At 41.6% G+C, this 17,500-nt stretch overlaps 1 long non-coding RNA gene across 1 annotated transcript in view; it reads left to right on the top strand.

Moving 5' to 3' along the window:
* The window catches only part of LOC138865594 (uncharacterized), a 136,865-nt gene that overhangs the window by 54,808 nt on the left and 64,557 nt on the right, over nt 1-17,500 (top strand). The gene's annotated exons all lie outside the window — the stretch shown is intronic.

Here is a 17,500-nt window from a genome sequence, read left to right as displayed (position 1 = left end):
TATGTAAATATCGTTGATTCTTATGGTAATGATTTATTTGTTTGTTTGTTTAGGGTATATATTTTTTTGTGCTGAACACTTGCTAAAGATTTGTTTGTTTGGATTCAAGGGCTGTGTTTCTTAACTTTTGGTTCGTATAGGTGGATAGAAAGATGGACTGATGACAGATAAACAATTAGTTTAGATGGATAGATAGGTAGATACTTTGATAGACATGGATTTTAAGTGCAAGGTAATTTTCTCTCTCTCCCTTCCTCTCGCTTTCTCTCTCTCTCTCTCTCTCTCTCTCTCTCTCTCTCTCTCTCTCTCTCTCTCTCTCTCTCTCTCTCTCTCTCTCTCTCTCTCTCTCTCGCTCTCTCTCTCTCCATCTCTCTCCATCCCTCTCCCATCTCTCTCTCTCTCTCTCTCTCTCTCTCTCTCTCTCTCTCTCTCTCTCTCTCTCTCTTTCTCTCTCTCTCTCTCTCTCTCTCTCTCTCTCTCTCTCTCTCTCTCTCTCTAGGTCCATTAATGTAAAGATTCTCCTCTCCGCCGTCACACAAAAGACAGAATTTATCTAAGTGACATTAGTGAAAGACTTCCAAATTAAAAAGTCGGACTCACTAATTACCTGTTTATTCTGAAAAGTAATTTGCTGATGAACTTGTTACGACTGTATAATGAGACTGGAGACACTATTAGAAAATTAAAAAATGTAATTGTTATTTAATGACGTTCTATATGTTATGTTCCAGCTTGCTTTGGTATTTTATATCGCCCCATAACCTCTAAGGAGTAATGGGCCTTATTGCACCTGTTCCCAAGGGTGGTCGACATTCTTTCATTTTAATTGATACACAAAGGGAGAAGCGAAGAAGAAGAGAGAAAAGAAAAACATTTATAGAATTTAATTTATCGTATTACTCGTTATTATTAAGGTAAGGTGAGGTAAATACGTTTATTTGTTAATGTGATATAACACCAAATTAATGGTTATTAGGATCAATAGGATCGATATTATTTTGAGTTCTTGGTGGCCTTATAAAGCCTTCTAGCAGACAGGTGGAGATGTAGATGACATAGTGCCAGGAGGGGCATGGACATGGGCATGGGGGCGAAGGAGGCGAAGGAAGTTGGGGGATAAGGGGATTAAGGAGACAGAGGAAGTTGGAGGATAAGGGGCAAAGGGGGTGAAGGAAGTTGGGGGATAGGGGACTAAGGAGGAGAAGGAAGCTGAAGAAAAAAGGAGATAAGGGAGGCGAAGGAAGTTGGGGATAGGGGACAAAGATAACGAAGGAATGGGAAGCGGGAGATGACGCAGAGAGGACGAAGAAGGTGAAGGAATAAAGAAATAATGCGAGAGAAGAAGGAAATGTGTGACGAAGAAAGGCTATGGACGGATGGATGATAGGAAACGAAGAGAGGTCAAAGGCGAGGAAAAGGTAGGAAACAAAGGAAGGACAGAGAATGAAAGAAAATGGGAGAGGATGAAAGCTCGTGGACTGAAAGAAAATGAGATACGAAGGAAGAATAGGGAAGAAGAAAGATCAGGAGACGGATAAATGAGAGAGGACGGACGAAGATAATCCAGGAGACGAAGGAGTAGGAAACGAGGAGAAGGCAGGAGACGGAGACAAGGAGACGAAGGAGAAGTAGGAGACGAAGGAGTAGGAAACGAGGAGAGGCCAGGAGACGGAGACAAGGAGACGAAGGAGAAGCAGAAAGCGCAGAGAGTTCAGGAGCACGAAAAGGGAACTACTTGGCGACGAGAGGCCAGTGGGGAGGAGGCGGAGGGCGCGAAGAGGCGTTCTGCGGTCGCGGGGATCTAGTTGTCTTTCATTACGAGGAAGCATTAGTAAAGGTGTGTTGTTTTACGCCGCGTTTAATGATGGCTGCCACTCACACTAATAACACTGGGGCCTTGGTCGTCACGGGCGGCGTCTCCGAGAGGCCGTGTTTGGCTCAAGAAGAAAGGGACGAAAGGAAAGAGCGCTGGGTAAAAAGAAGGAAGGGAGGTGGGGGAAAAGAAATGGAAGGGAAGAAGGGAGGCGAGGTGGAGGGACGAGGGAAAGGATGGGGAAACGGAGGAAAAGGGGAGGGTGCGTGGGGGAAGAAGGGGGAGGGAGAAGTCATAAGTGTGGCCTAGATATACTTTTCTTTTTATCTTTTACCTAAGCATCATAGCCCAGTGGTAGAGAGCTGGCTTTGCAATCGCATGGTCGTGGGTTCGCGCCCGGCTGCCCCTCCCAGTCGACTCAGCTGTGAGTGAGCAATAATATGCTGACGTTAGCATGCAGGAGTCGAAGTCGGGGCGGAAAGGAACCGGCCATTTTACCGCATGATCCTGCGGCTTAGTAAGCATGTTTCTCAACGACCATGCCCCCTGCGTCCATTTGGATATGGGACCAACTTTGACTTTGGCCTGACCTATCTCTGATGATAGGCTTCGTGAAACTTTATAATTTTTTCATAATTTTTTCATCATTCACTTCTTAAATTTATTTCGTATACTAAGAGCGCTGATATTGAATTATTAATTTCTATAGAAATGTTAGGGCTTAACACCTTTTACACCGTACCTGGTGTATCTACCTGGCCTAATGCAGGAGAGTCTGCTTAAGGTGATGACTACGATTGTTAAGACCAAATGAATCAAAAGAGGCAAGATTTTATGGGAAAAGGAACGTGTGATGGTACTAACTGTGGTGATTATTGTGTTGATGTATTATCTTCTACGTCATCATATTATCTGTCATTGATGATATCATAATTACGGTTATTTTAAATAATATAAGAAACAAAAATACAGAGGAATAGTAACAACGAGGAAATGGTGACAGTAGTAGTGATACTGATACTAATGATGATAACTAGCGGTTGTGGAATGTAATCTAAGTAATCTAACACATTCACATAAACACATTTTACACACACAGTCCTCCCCGCCGCACCCCACAACACACATACATACACACAGGTTTATTGATATTCCTTCACCAGTCAAATATCTGACCATATTTACGGAAAACCACCCGTTTTTTTCATATTATATCACTTGGCAATGTATGGCAGTTTTATCAACAGTTCGATGATTACATCCAAGTGCTTTAATCCTGGAAATAAAAACATTAAGTACACGTTCTTAGAAGTGGATTTTTGCTTGTGGAAAGACCGTGATTATCCGGCGCCCTTCCTCGCCTCTCCACTTTCCTCTTGTCTTTTTCCATGCCTCTTTTTATCTATTTCTTCGTCTCTTCCCACTTCTTTCATTTTCGTGCCTTTTCTGTTCCTCTCTCTTTGGTTTTCTCTTTTATTACTCTCTCTTTTCTTCCCTTCTTCCCTTCCTCCTTACCCTTTCCCAATCTTCCCCTTCCGTGTTTTCTCCCTTTCTCTTCCGTAATTCTCTCCTTTTCCTCCTTTCTCTCTTCTTCCCTTTTCCTCCTACCACATTCTTCTTCCTTCTTTTCTCCTCTTCTTGCCTATCCACCCCCGTTTACCCTTCACCCCATTCACTTTCTCCCTTTCTCCCCTTTTCTTTCTGTTTATCTTCCTTCCCCATTCAAGCCCATATCTGCCTCTCCCCTTCACTCCCTCTCTCTCTCTCTCTCTCTCTCTCTCTCTCTCTCTCTCTCTCTCTCTCTCTCTCTCTCTCTCTCTCTCTCTCTCTCTCTCTCTCTCTCTCTCTCTCTCTCTCTCCCTCCCTCCCTCCCTCTCCTTCACCATCTCAATTTCTCGCTTCTCCCTCAATTCTGTTTCTTCTAAGCTCCTTGAAATCCAGATAACCGAGTGTGACCTCAAAGCAAGAAGTACTTAGCACTTCCTTCCTTCCTCCCCCTCCCTTCCATCCTTCTTTCGTTCCTTCCATCCATCCCTCCTTCCTTTCTTGCTTCACACTCGACCCCTGAGCTATAGCCTAACGTCCTTTTCAATTTCTTTATTTTTCTCTTTTTTGAGGGAATGGAGGGGGTGGGGGGTGGGGTAGCGTTTTATTTAATCACCTTGTGAATTTATGGCTGATAGTAGATCGGTTCGGTTTCGTGTGTGGGGGTGGGAGAGGGGGTCGGAGTGGGGTGGGGAGAGGGGGTTGAGTTGACCCCGGGCTTTGTGTTCGTGAATAAAGGGTGGGGAGGGGGGGGGAGTGGAAGTAGTTTTTTTAAATATAGATTTTAGCTTTGTTGTGTTAAGTTGCGACGGGTTCCATTACATTTCTGTTTGTCTTTCGTTCTTTTAGTCTCTCTTAATTTCACATTTTTTTCTTTCTGTCTGTGTTTGTCTCAATCTCTCTGTTCATTTTTATTTCTTCTACTTCTTTCTTGGTCTACATGTCTGAAACTCGATCTTTTTGTTCCTATTTTCTCATTTATACATTCTACCTTTTTTATTTTTGTCAAAGTACTGCGTCTAGAAAAACAAAAAACAAAGAAAATTTGTAAACGATAAATACAAGGGCTCTGTTGAATTGTTGACGATAATCTTGCAAGTTATACACAATCAATCTTCGAATCGCGGCATAAGTCACGTTTTGATTTAGAACCTCCCCCCCCCCCCCGCCGCTCAAAAAGGAAAAAAATAATTTGAATCTAGTCAGTGGTCATTTGTTGTTTTGTTCAGGGAGATAGACAATGACTATATATACATATATGTATATATGATTATAAACACACACACATACACATACACACACACACACACACACACACACACACACACACACACACACACACACACACACACACACACACACACACACACACACACACACACACACACACACACACACCTACCTACCTACTTACATACACATAGACAGACAGACAGACAGGTAAAGAAAGAGAATATTAACGAAAGAAAGGCAAACTAAGAAGGGGGAAAAAAGCGGACAAAGTAAAACACAACAAATACATACGGGTCAGAGGCAGAAAGAAAGAGAAAGGAAAGAAAGAAAGGAAAAAAATAGGGAAGTGAGAGAAGAAAAACGGGAATAGTGGAACCAATCTGGAAAACTGTCAGGTGTGAGAATATTTGCACTGTTTAGGGAAATGATGAACAAATAAAGTCGGAAACTTTGGCTTGAATCATAAGAAAATGAGAAGTAAATATAATCACGGCTTGGGAGTCCGCTCGAAGACGGCGAAGGAGGGAGGAAGGAGGGACAGGTGGGAGGGGGAGGGGGAGAAGGAGGGAGCAAGGGAAAGGGAGGGAGGGGGAGGAAAAGAAGGAGGAACATATATGTATATATACATATCTATGTGTGTGTGTTAGTATATATAGAGAGAGAGGGAGAAAAAGAGAAAGAGAGAGAAATAAAGAGGGGTGAAGAAAGTGATACAAAGACAGCCAGAGCAAACAGCCAGATAGACAGAGAAGGAGAAAGCGGCCTGGCCTGCCTTCGTCCGCTCATCCGGCCGGTTCCGCTGGCGCTGAATTCCCGGTATCCGTCCGTCCCGAGATTGGGTGTATATATGCAGTCCTTTTAAGCTGATAAAGGTGGCTGCGTTGTGTACGTATTTCGGAGGTGTAAGAAGGCGGTGCCGATGGAGGGGGAAGAGGGGGGGGGGAGGTATAGGGGGATAGAGAAGAGGAGGTGGAGGGGGATAGGAAGTGGGAGGGAGATGGGAATGTAGGGGGAGGGAGAGGTGTAGAGGGAGGGGGAGGTGGAGAGAAGGTGTAGAGGGAGGGGGAGGTGGAGGGAAGGTGTAGAAGGAGGGGGAGGTGGAGGGAAGGTGTAGAGGGAGGGGGAGGTGGAGGGAAGGTGTAGAGGGAGGGGGAGGGGGAAGAAAGGTGTAGAGGGAGGGGGAGGTGGAGGGAAGGTGTAGAGGGAGGGGGAGGTGGAGGGAAGGTGTAGAGGAAGGGGGAGGGGGAGGGAAGGTATAGAGAAGGGGGAGGTGGAGGGAAGGTGTAGAGGGAGGGGGAGGTGGAGGGAAGGTGTAGAGGGAGGGGAAGGTGGAGGGAAGGTGTAGAGGGAGGGGGAGGTGAAACGGAGGTGGAAGTGAGGTGGAGCTGGATGCGGATGTGGAGCGGGTGGTGTGGATAAAGGGAGAGTGGTAAGGGTAGGTGAAGGCTGAGGTTAAAGTTGGTTTTATTCCGAGATTGAGTATGAAGTAATGTGGTCCATGGAACAAAGGCGATACACACACACACACACACACACACACACACACACACACACACACACACACACACACACACACACACACACACGCACACACACACACACACACACACACGAAAAATGGACATGTATATATACAAATACATCAAACATTTATATGTACATGTGTGTATATACACATAAATACACCAACACTCAATACGTATTAGAAAGAAGTTACGAACCAAAAGCGGAAACTGATGATGAAGCCATTAAAAGAGACTCAACTGCAGGCGAAACGAGGACGAAAGAGAAAAAGAAGGAAACGCGAGGAGAGCCAGAATTAAAGAAGGCCCGAATCACCCACGCCGGGGGGAAAGAAGATCAAACTCCTTAATTATATATGCGATTTAATGCTCCAACTCCATGGTCCAGATGACCAATCTATCACCTGTCCTTGTCCGCTGTTCATAAGTGATGGCAGGCGAGTGTGCATATTTATTAACACGTCGACGTCATTTAGTATGAAACACGTTATTAAGACCCTCCGGCAGTTAGACAAGAGTTGCGCCAATAATGAATGAAGCCATAAATGAAGCTTCGGGACATTATTGGTCGCGTTGGAAATGGCTTCGGTTTCGTGTTCGTGTTCCGACTTCAGCAGCCATCACAGGGATATGTGTTTTTTTTTTTTTTTTTTTTTTTTTTTTTTTACGAAGGGAAGAGTCCCATTAAATCATGCTGGAATGCGAGGTTGATTTGCGAACCGAAGTTTCTTTTTAAGGACTTTGCTTTTGTTTGGAGGAAATGAACGATTCATTTTGTCTCTTTTTGTCCGGATGTTGATTTTGTTTGCTTCTTGTTTTCGAGCCAGCCGGACAGATTATATATAGACACACATATAGATGTATATACACTTTTTTCTGTGCATTTTTCTTCTTTTATTTATGATTATATTTGCCTTAGTTTTATCATTATTCCGTTATTGTGATTGTAAATGTAGTTGAAATGTCTACTTATCAGCTGAACAGTTCTCTATTACAGCTAATATCATCATCATTTTCTTCATCACGTTTCCCATATTAATGATAATGATAATGAAAAGAAAAGAGAAACTAAAAGCAGAGCGAAAGTAAAGTAAATAAACTTAATTCTGTGATTTCTGGCACCATTCCATTTTATATTTTCTTCAATGGATAGTAAATGGAAAATGCTTCAGAAGATGTATTACCTTTAACAGTAAAGGCTGATGAAAAAGAAAAAAAAAACATTATGATTGTGATAAAGATTATAGTTATAATAGTAATGATAATGGTAATAGCAGTAATGATTATGATGATAATAATCGTAATAACGATAATGATTATGATAATAATTATAATGATAATGATAATATTGACAATGATATTAGTAATGATAATAGTAATAATTATACTGATGAGGATAATAATGATAGTAATAATGCTGATAATTTTGATAAAATGATATTGATACCAATGCTAATAGTAATAATGATAATTGATAACAACAGTAATAGAACATTAATGATCATAACAATGGTAATGGTAATGGTAATGATAATGACAGTGATGATAATTGTGATTATGATTGTAATGATTATAATGATGTTGATGGTGATAATGATACTAACAATGGTAATGATAATTATTATTATTTTGTAATAACAGTGGTAATGGTAATAATAGTAGTAGTAATAGTAATAGATACAATAATGATAATAACAATAATGATGAAAATGATAACTATAATAATGATGATGATTGTAATGATGAAAACTACTATTGATGGTACTAATGATGATTATAATGATCATGGTTATGATGTTATCAACAATGGAAATGATAATAATAATTAAAATAACAATAATTACGATTCCGGGCATTGGTGGGTAACTGATTTTTAAAAAGTCTTGAAAATAAAATTTTGACTTGCGTAGTGAATTTACTATTTTCACTTATTTTTTTGTTTTCATGGTTCATCTTTTTGTCTTCAATAATTCTTCATTTTTATATTAACCCTGGTGAAATGTGTTACACAGCCTACCTGCTATCTACTAAAATAATTGAATCGTTGATTTTTTCTCATAGGTATCTTGTAAATACGTTTTTCGTTCATTATTTCTTCTATTTTATTAAGGCGTATTTCTTTCCAATTTTGAAACATATATGACTTTGCTTATTTAACTCTGATATATTATCATATATAATGCATACCATTATTATACGTGCTATGATAACTAACATTATTGTTGTCATTATCATCAATATTTTTATTATTTGTATAGTTTCTAATATATACTATTATTATCATGTCTATGACCGTCATTATTACCATCACAAAAGAATGCACCGACTTAGCTTTTGCTTTGTTTGATTAAATAAATCCTCAAGTTGATTTTTCCATCTGTGAGAATGATACGAGTGAATTTCTTTTTGATAAGATAAAATTAAATAAATCCTCATGTTGATTTTTCCTCTTGTGAGAATGATGCATATAATTTTTTTTCTTTCTTTCTTTTTGATAAGATGAAATTAAATAAATCCTCATGCTGATTTTTCCTTCTGTGAGAATGATGCAAGTGAATTTCTTTTTGATAAGATAAAATTAAATAAATCCTCATGATTTTTCCATCTGTGAGAATGATACGAGTGAATTTCTTTTTGATAAGATAAACTTAAATAAATCCTCATGTTGGTTTTTTCCTCTTGTGATAATGATGCAAATAATTTTTTTTCTTTCTTTCTTTTTGAGAAGATGAAATTAAATAAATCCTCATGCTGATTTTTTCCTTCTGTGAGAATGATGCAAGTGAATTTCTTTTTGATAAGATAAAATTAAATAAATCCTCATGATTTTTCCTTCTGTGAGAGTGATGCGAGTGAATTTCTTTTTGATAAGATAAAATTTAAAAAATCCTCATGTTGATTCTTCTTTCTGTGAGAATGATACAAGTGAATCTCTTTTTGATAAGATAAAATTCCCCAATTTTTTGCAAGAAAAGAATTGTTTGATTATTTCTACGTAATTAGAGTTAAGAGATGTTGTTAATGCGAAGGTCATTGTAAATGTTAAATGGGGTTGGTGTTAGATATCGATGAATTATTCCTGAATTGGTTAAAGATAAATGAGAATTAACAATCATGCATATATTAATAATCTAGATTTGAACTATCGGTATATAGCGTCTTTACATCGGTACCAGAAGTGGTTGTCACAATGAATAGAAGTGTAATATTTAAGTAAAATTTTCGTAATAAAGAATTATAAATTATAAATAACAAATATGATTTTTTGAAAGCCAAGACTGGTCTCTTTTTAACAAACGATATGTTGATAATATATACTAAAAAGCGAAATATTGTCTTCGAAGTTATTATGTCTTAGCTCGCTCGCTCCCTGCCCCCTCCCCTCTGCCTCCCTGCCCCCCTGCCCCCCTACCTCCCTGCCTCCCGCCTCCCCCATAATAAAAACGAAAAACTCCTCATTGAAGTCGGCCTCACGTCCATCTTCCGGATTCAGGATCTCGCTCAGCCAACGAATTTGCAACAAGCCTATTGCATTCCTCCCCTGCCCGTCTCCTCTCCCGCCCCTCAGCCTCTCCTCTCCCCCTCCACTAGTCCCCTCCTACGACCCCTCCCCCCTCTCCCCATCTCTGTCCTTTCTCATCCTCCATATTCCCTTCGCTATCTCCTCCTGTCCCCTCTCTCTCCTTCACTATCCCCCTCCTCCAACCCCCTTCCCCCTTCCCCCTCACTCCCATCTCTGCCCCCCCCCTCATTCACTCCTTTCCCCTTCTTTGCCCCCCCCCCCCTTTCCCCTCCCCTCCTCACCCATCCCCTCTCCCTTTCACTATCCCCTCTCCCTCTTACTATCCCCCCCATCCTCCCCCTCTCGCCCTCTAACGGGGGTTGGGGAAGTAGGGGTGGATGGGGGAGGGAGTCGTGTATCAGTAAGTCAGTCTCCGCCACTCGGGCAATCGGCTTGATAAAACCCCGAAGAATGGAAGGCCGATTACATGCAAATCTGAGTTTTACAGCGCCGCCTCGTCCGTGATGCTACGGGCGTGGAGAGGGACTAACTCGCTTGAGGGGGGTGGGGTGGAGGGGGAGGGGAAGGGATGGAAGGGAGAGGGTTTGAAGTGAAGGGACTAACTCGCTTGGAGGGGGATTGGAAGGGAGGGAAGGGGGATTGGAAGGGAGGGGAGGGGAAGGAATGGAAGGGAGAGGGTTTGAAGTGAGGGGAGGGGGAAGGGATGGAGGGAGAGGGTTGGTTGGAAGGAAGGGACGGGCTGGCAGAGAGGGAAGGGAAAAGGGTTGGAAGGGAGGGAAGGGAAAGGGTTGAAAAGGATGGAGGGGTTAGAAGGGTGGAGGTGAAGAACGAGAATTGGTAAAGGGAGAGAGGGATGGGAAAGGGAGAGGGAATGCGGGTAGTGGAATGATGACGGGAAAGGAATAAAGGTGAGGACAGGTAATGGAAGATAAAGATGGAGGGGGAAGGAAGGGGGGGAAAGTGAAGTGAGGGAGTCTCATCAGGGCTTCGAGAGGTAATGTGGAGGGAAGGTTGGAGGGCCTAGTGAAAGGGCTCTTCACTAGGGCTGCCTTCTGCTCCCTGTTGGCTTGTGTTATTTATTTATTTATTTATTTTTTGCCTTCTGCTCCCTGCTGGCTTGTTTTATTTATTTATGTATTTATTTATTTATTTATGTATGTATTTTTTGCCTTCTGCTCCCTGTTGGCTTGTTTTATTTATTTATTTATTTATTTATATATTAATGTATTTTTTGCCTTCTGCTCCCTGTTGGCTTGTTTTATTTATTTATTTATTTATTTATATATTTATTTATTTTTTGCCTTCTGCTCCCTGTTGGCTTGTTTTATTTATTTATTTATTTATTTATACATTTATTTGTTTTTTGCCTTCTGCTCCCTGTTGGCTTGTTTTATTTATTTATTTATTTATTTATACATTTATTTGTATTTTGCCTTCTGCTCCCTGTTGGATTGTTTTATTTATTTATTTATTTTTTGTCCTACTCATTTTAGTCTTTGCTGTTTTTATCTATGGCTTGTTTTAAGGATGTTTTGATTGTTTTAATTGTTTAATTTCGTTTTGGTTAGATGTGGCTTCTTTTTTTTTGGTTGATCCACTTGTGTGTTCTTAAATGTGGCATTTTTTGGATTAGCTTCTTCTGTCTTCTTCCCCCTCTCCCCTTTCCTCTTTTGATTTTCCTCAATCTTCGTCATTCTCAATCCTTCTCTTTACTTCTCCATTCTCGCGAAATTCGAACTAGATATAATAACAAAAATATCTCCGAATCTTTTTCTCTTCCCTTCTCTCTATCTCTCACGTTTCGTTCGTCTTCCACGCTCTTTCAACTGTCAACCGCGATGCGCCGTTTACAATGTCTCGTCTACCTCGACCTGTCCATTCGTCTACCCGCATGACACGTCGAAACGTCTTCTGAAGGGGCGTGAGAACTAGTTGTTTTATTGCAGAAGTTGTGTGTGTGTTTGGGAGGGGTGGGGTATCGGGTGGGTGGGGGGCAGGGCTTGGGGTATGATGTAGGGGGGATAGGGGTAGGGGGAAGGGATGAGGGGTAGGGGATGTGTGTGGGGTGGATGGGGTGAGGGGTGGATGGGGTGAGGGGTAGTGGATGTGTGTGTGTGTGTGTGTGTGTGTGTGTGTGTGTGTGTGTGTGTGTGTGTGTGTGTGTGTGTGTGTGTGAGAGAGAGAGTGTGAGGATGTGTGTGTGTGTGTGTGTGTGTTTAGTACTGGGAGCAGTGTGCTTAGTGGGAGGGAGTACGTATGTAGTGAGTGCGTGTAAGTGCATACCTATAGGACTATCTATATATTTACCCCAATTTTTCTGCGCATACATAACTATATGTCCATAGACGTGAGTTCGTGCGTGCGCCGCTCGCCTCCGCGGCCGCGCATGCGCCGAGCGAGAATGGCCCGAGTCCCGCCTGGTCTAAAACAGGAGCGAAAGGGATCTGGCGGAATGCTAAAATCAACATTTCTTCTGGGCTTTTCAAATGTAAATATGAATAATTTACAAATGCTTGAAAAGTATCTTAATTAGGTATAAAAAAGCCCGCTAATTAATTCTGTTGTCTGCGGCGTGGAGGTATTGCATGCGTTTGTTATGACTGCAAAATATATGTCTTCCTCCGTTTCGTTTGCTTAATAGAATGATAACAGGATTGCGGGAAGGGCGGCCGTGTTGTCTCAAGCGCGTGTCTTAATCCCACAAATGTTTGTAGTTAATTAGAGAAAGTAAGAGTGTGGGACTTTTTTTTTGGATATTGCCTCGTTTTTATAGTAGTTTCTCTCTCTCTCTGTCTGTCTGTCTCTCTCTATCTCTCTCTCTCTCTCTCTCTCTCTCTCTCTCTCTCTCTCTCTCTCTCTCTCTCTCTCTCTCTCTCTCTCTCTCTCTCTCTCTCTCTCTCTCTCTCTCTTCCTCCCGACCTCCTTCCCACCCTCCCTCTATCCATCCATCCATCCTTCCATCCTTCCATCCTTCCTTCCATCCTTCCTTCCTTCGCTCCCTCCCCTCTCTCTCTCTCTTTCTCTCCTTTTCTCGGTTTACTCCCCTCTCCCTCCCCTCTCCCTCCCTCCCTCCTCTCTCTCTCTCCCTCTGTCTGGTTCTGTTTGCCATTGTGTCTGAGACAGACAGACAGACAGACAGACAAAATATTTCGCGAAGAATTCGGATTAGCATAACGCGCTCGCGAAGCAAATCCTCGGTATCTTCGGCGCGCGGCGAGTCAAAGAGTAAGAATAAAAAATGAGATTGAGAATGAGCCCTAGAAGGAAGGTGGAAAAAAAGAGTGAGGATATGAATAGGAATTATGACGGGAATGGGAATGAGAGTGAAGAATAAGGTGAGAATGATATGGGGTTAAGATTATGGATGAGAGCTGGAATAAAAACATCAAGTGGTGAGGACAAGCAACCATGCAAGAAAGAAAGAAGGAAAGAAAACCGTAAACACGAAAGTAAGAAGAGAAGAGAAGTAAGAAGAAAAAAAGGTATGTCACGTGACTTGCTTGTGTACTTTCTGTCTTCATTCATAAGATGAACAAATTTCCTTGCAAGGTATGCACGAAATAGTATCCTCAATCACGTGATAAAATTAAGATTTATTTAATCGCGTTAAATTCGATGAAAATCACGTGGCGACGCTGCAGACGGGAAAGAAAACGGAGCATTTTTTGGCTATTTCTCTTTTTCAATATGAAGAAAGAGATGAAGAAAAAACAGGATTTGATTCGGTATTCCGCTGTATACAAGATAATGATTTTAAGAACCGAGAAGAATAGGGAGATATAATGTAGATGAAAACTCATTTAGCAAAATTCCCGAATCGCCGTTCAGTTTCCCGAAAGACCCCCCCCCCCCCCCCATCATCTCTCTCGCCCTCGCCGCCCCTGTTCTCGGTTCGCGCCAAAGCCGTGGCTCTACTGGCACCTGATATTTGCAACCGTTGCGGGAATTCGCAGCCTGTGGTTGCCGCAACCAAAACCCTGCAATTTCCTCTCCCGCTCCTCGTGATTTCATGTTTTCCAAAAGGGAAGGGAGCCAAAGGTTGCTGCTACTATAGTTCTGCGACCGATCGGAGACTAAAAAGCTGTATGGATTTTATGTTGAAATATGTAGAGAAATTTGTTTAAAGCCCTAGTACCGCGGGGAATAAACGGCATGTTTGTACCGTACAGAAGGTCCATATTGAGAAGCCCATATTTTTATGATACTGTAGTCATTAAAGAAAAAAATCACTTAAATTCTGGGTAATTAAAGTTAAACGTATAGTTTTGATTTTAAAAAATCAACCTTGCAGTCGGATATCGAATCTAAATACCATAGACCCCTTTGATAAATAATTTCTACTGGCGCGACTCAAACCTGAAATGTCAAACATATAAAATCCGCAAGTTTAAATCAAGGTTTGTTTGGGGCCTCTTGTCACTTTGACAATTTTGTTCTGTGAAATTAAATGTTAACAGATGTGTGTTGTAGACTCCTTGTGCAGAAATAAGAGCTATGTAAATTAATGACCAAATGATATTCTTTAAAGAATTGCCAACCACTCAAAATGATTATGATGTAATTAGTATATATGCTGTTGCCATACCTAATTGAAGGATAATGTTATTCCCAAGGTCTAGAAAAAGTACTTCTCTAGAATTTGGTTAGTAAAGCAGTTGTATCGCCAGCTTATAATTACACAAGGAAATAAACAGTATTATTGTGGGCATGCGTCTGAAGTAGTGAAACAACAATACAAAATATGATAAAGACTTGTCCTTGATTGGAAAGGATTAGACGTCTACTGTAAACGTTAGGCTTGGCACTCCGGCTAAGGCCAACAGTGTCTTGCAAGATAGAGGCAGAGTTTAGCCAGTTTTTTCTCTCTCCTGCTCCTCCTCCTCATTATTATTATTATTATTATTATTATTATTATTATTATTGTTATTATTATTATTATTATTATTATTATTATTATTATTATTATTATTATTATCATCATTATCATCATTATCACTGGAAGTAGATATCCAGGGGGAGGACTACAAGCATATCTGTAGTTAATGGGGGTTTGTTGGCCTTTGCTGCTGCAATTGCAGGAGACACTGTCAACACGCGCGATTAAGAGTCTGATTGCACCAGTACATTTCACATGCACAGGTTATTTCAAATACCAGCGAGTGTCATTTCAGTATCCTATACAGCAACAGTGTTCATTTTATGGTATCTTAAGGCGATCTTGTTCTGACCACGTGATTATAAAGGTAGTTTTTGTTCTCATAAAGCGGCTAGTGTGACCACGGTGATTCGGCGGTCCTGGTATCTGTGCCAGTGTGACCGCGGCTTAACGAGAGAATGGGAGTGGGCAAGAAAAAGAGAAGGAGGAGGAAAAGAAGAGGAAGGTTAAGGATAACGAGAATCGGGAATCGGAATAGAAGGAAAGAAGCAAGGGAAAGAGAAGGAGAAATAGGGGAAGGAAGAGAAGAAGAAGAAGGAGAATAAAAGTTAGAAAGAAATTAAAGATAGATAAGTTAATGAAATCAAATGAAATGATAAGATACAGAATAAGGGTAGACAAAGAAAAAGAAAAAAGGATAAAAAGAGGAAAAATAAGTAAAAGGAGAAGAAAGAGGAGGAAATGAAGAAATAGAAGAAGCAGAAATAAAGAAAGGAATAAATCAGGCCAGATTCATTTCTAAGGAAATAGTGGCAAATAATATGTAGGAGGTGAGGTGGGGGTGAATAGGGGGGGGCGAATTGAAAGAGTAAAATAAGGGAGGTTGGGAGTTAGAAGGGGGTGAGATAGGGAGGAAAGGGCAAGAGAAAGGGGGAGTTGGGCTATGGAAGAGAAGGGGGAGGGAATTGGCTGAGTGCGTGGTAAGGAAAGTGTCAGAAGTTCAGCTGAGAGGAAGATTAACAGCCTCCGTTGCCTGTGCTTGGGGGTAAAAACAATGGGGTCTCTCTCTCTCTCTCTCTCTCTCTCTCTCTCTCTCTCTCTCTCTCTCTCTCTCTCTCTCTCTCTCTCTCTCTCTCTCTCTCTCTCTCTCTCTCTCTCTCTCTCTCTCTCTCTCTCTCTCTCTCTCTCTCTCTCTCTCTCTCTCTCTCTCTCTCTCTCTCTCTCTCTCTGTCTCTTTTATCTCTCTCTCATTCTCCCTCTCTCCTCTCTCTCTCCCTCTCCCCCTCTCCCTCGTATCTCCCCCTTTCTCTCCTTTCTCTCCCTCTCCCTCCTTCTCCTTCCCCTCTTCCTCCTCCTTCTCCCCTTCTCCCCTCCCCTCCCCTCCCTCCCTTCTCCCTCTTGCTCGAACACGAATCAAGAATAACGTTTATTACAAGAATAACTCCTACATTATTACAAACTAAATAACATACCCCTATCTCTCCCTTTACACATAGACTAACCAGACTGACGTGTAAATGTTGTTTAAATGTTTTTCAAGTATAGTCCCCTCGAGCGCTTATTGAAGAAATTACCTGTGAATAATCCAGTTCGATTTTTCTGCTATTACTTCTATTATTTTTTCATTTGTTTAGTTTTTTTTCTTCTGTGTGTATTTTAAAAAGGACAAGATACTTGTTTTGTAAAATAGATATATCCTGTAAGTAAACTTATTCCAGGAAAACATCTCAGACTAAGAAGGATCTCTCGAAGAGGAGAGAGAGAGAGAGAGAGAGAGAGAGAGAGAGAGAGAGAGAGAGAGAGAGAGAGAGAGAGAGAGAGAGAGAGAGAGAAAGAGAGAGAGAGAGAGAGAGAGAGAGAGAGAGAATGAGTAAATGAGAAATAATGAACGAGAGAGAAAGAGAATGAGAGGGAGAGAGAGAATGTGAATGAGAATGAGTAAATGAGAAATAATGAACGAGAGAGAGAGAGAGAAAGAGAATGAGAGAGAGAGAGAGTCAGTCAGTCAGTCAGTTACGAGATAAGCTCAAGACGGAGATTCCACCGCAGAGCGAAACATCTTGAGAACGTAAACTTTCTTATTGTATCAACCGGACCTGCAAGTTTTATTTAATCTATGTTTCGATTATTTCTGGATCAGTTGGATGTTGGAGTCAGGGGTTGGATGAGCCCAGAGTGTTTAGTTACCTTTGGTGAATGTGAACTGCGTGACTCTGTTGTGTAATGAAGGGGTATGTGGTATTTCAATGTTTTGTTAGAATGGTGAAGTTGTTCTTGAATTAAACGTTATTTAAGGAGAGGGAATAAGGGAAGGAGAGGAATAGAGGGTGGGATAGAGGGAGGAGGGAGAGGGAGAAAGAAAGGGAGAAGGTGAGAGTGAAAGTGAAAGAGAGAGAGAGAGAGAGAATGAGAGGGAGAGAGAGAGAGAGAGAGAGAGAGAGAGAGAGAGAGAGAGAGAGAGAGAGAGAGAGAGAGAGGAGAAAGAAGAGAGACAAGAAAAACAAGAGAGAAAATGAGACAGACAGACAGAAAGACACACACACACACACACACACACACACACACACACACACACACACACACACACACACACACACACACACACACACACACACACACACACACACACACACACACACACACACACACAGAAGGATAAGATAGCGAAAGCGATACTTTCGAGAGGAGCCGCATTGTCATCACCTCCGGGATGTGTGGTTCCAAAGGGCTTAATGGGGAAAAAGGAAGTGCCAGTGCCAGTGCCAGTGGTCTGAGGGCGTGTGGTGTTGCAGGATCCTTTGCCAACATTCCGGTTTGAGTCGTAGGATGCAGAGCCAACATTCTCTCCTGGCGCTTCTAACATCACATCACTTTGCATCTTCGTCCTATTTACTTCTTTTACAATCATGTGGCGAACCTTCAACATCATGTGGCTGTCTTCCAATCTCATGGGCTTCCAACATCACGTGAGAACTTTGCAACCTCAT

Source organism: Penaeus vannamei, chromosome 21 (assembly GCF_042767895.1).
Source record: "Penaeus vannamei isolate JL-2024 chromosome 21, ASM4276789v1, whole genome shotgun sequence".
Taxonomy (NCBI): Eukaryota; Metazoa; Arthropoda; class Malacostraca; order Decapoda; family Penaeidae; genus Penaeus; species Penaeus vannamei.
Note: the sequence above shows the minus strand (reverse complement) of the source record. Positions and strands in the feature narration are given on the sequence as shown.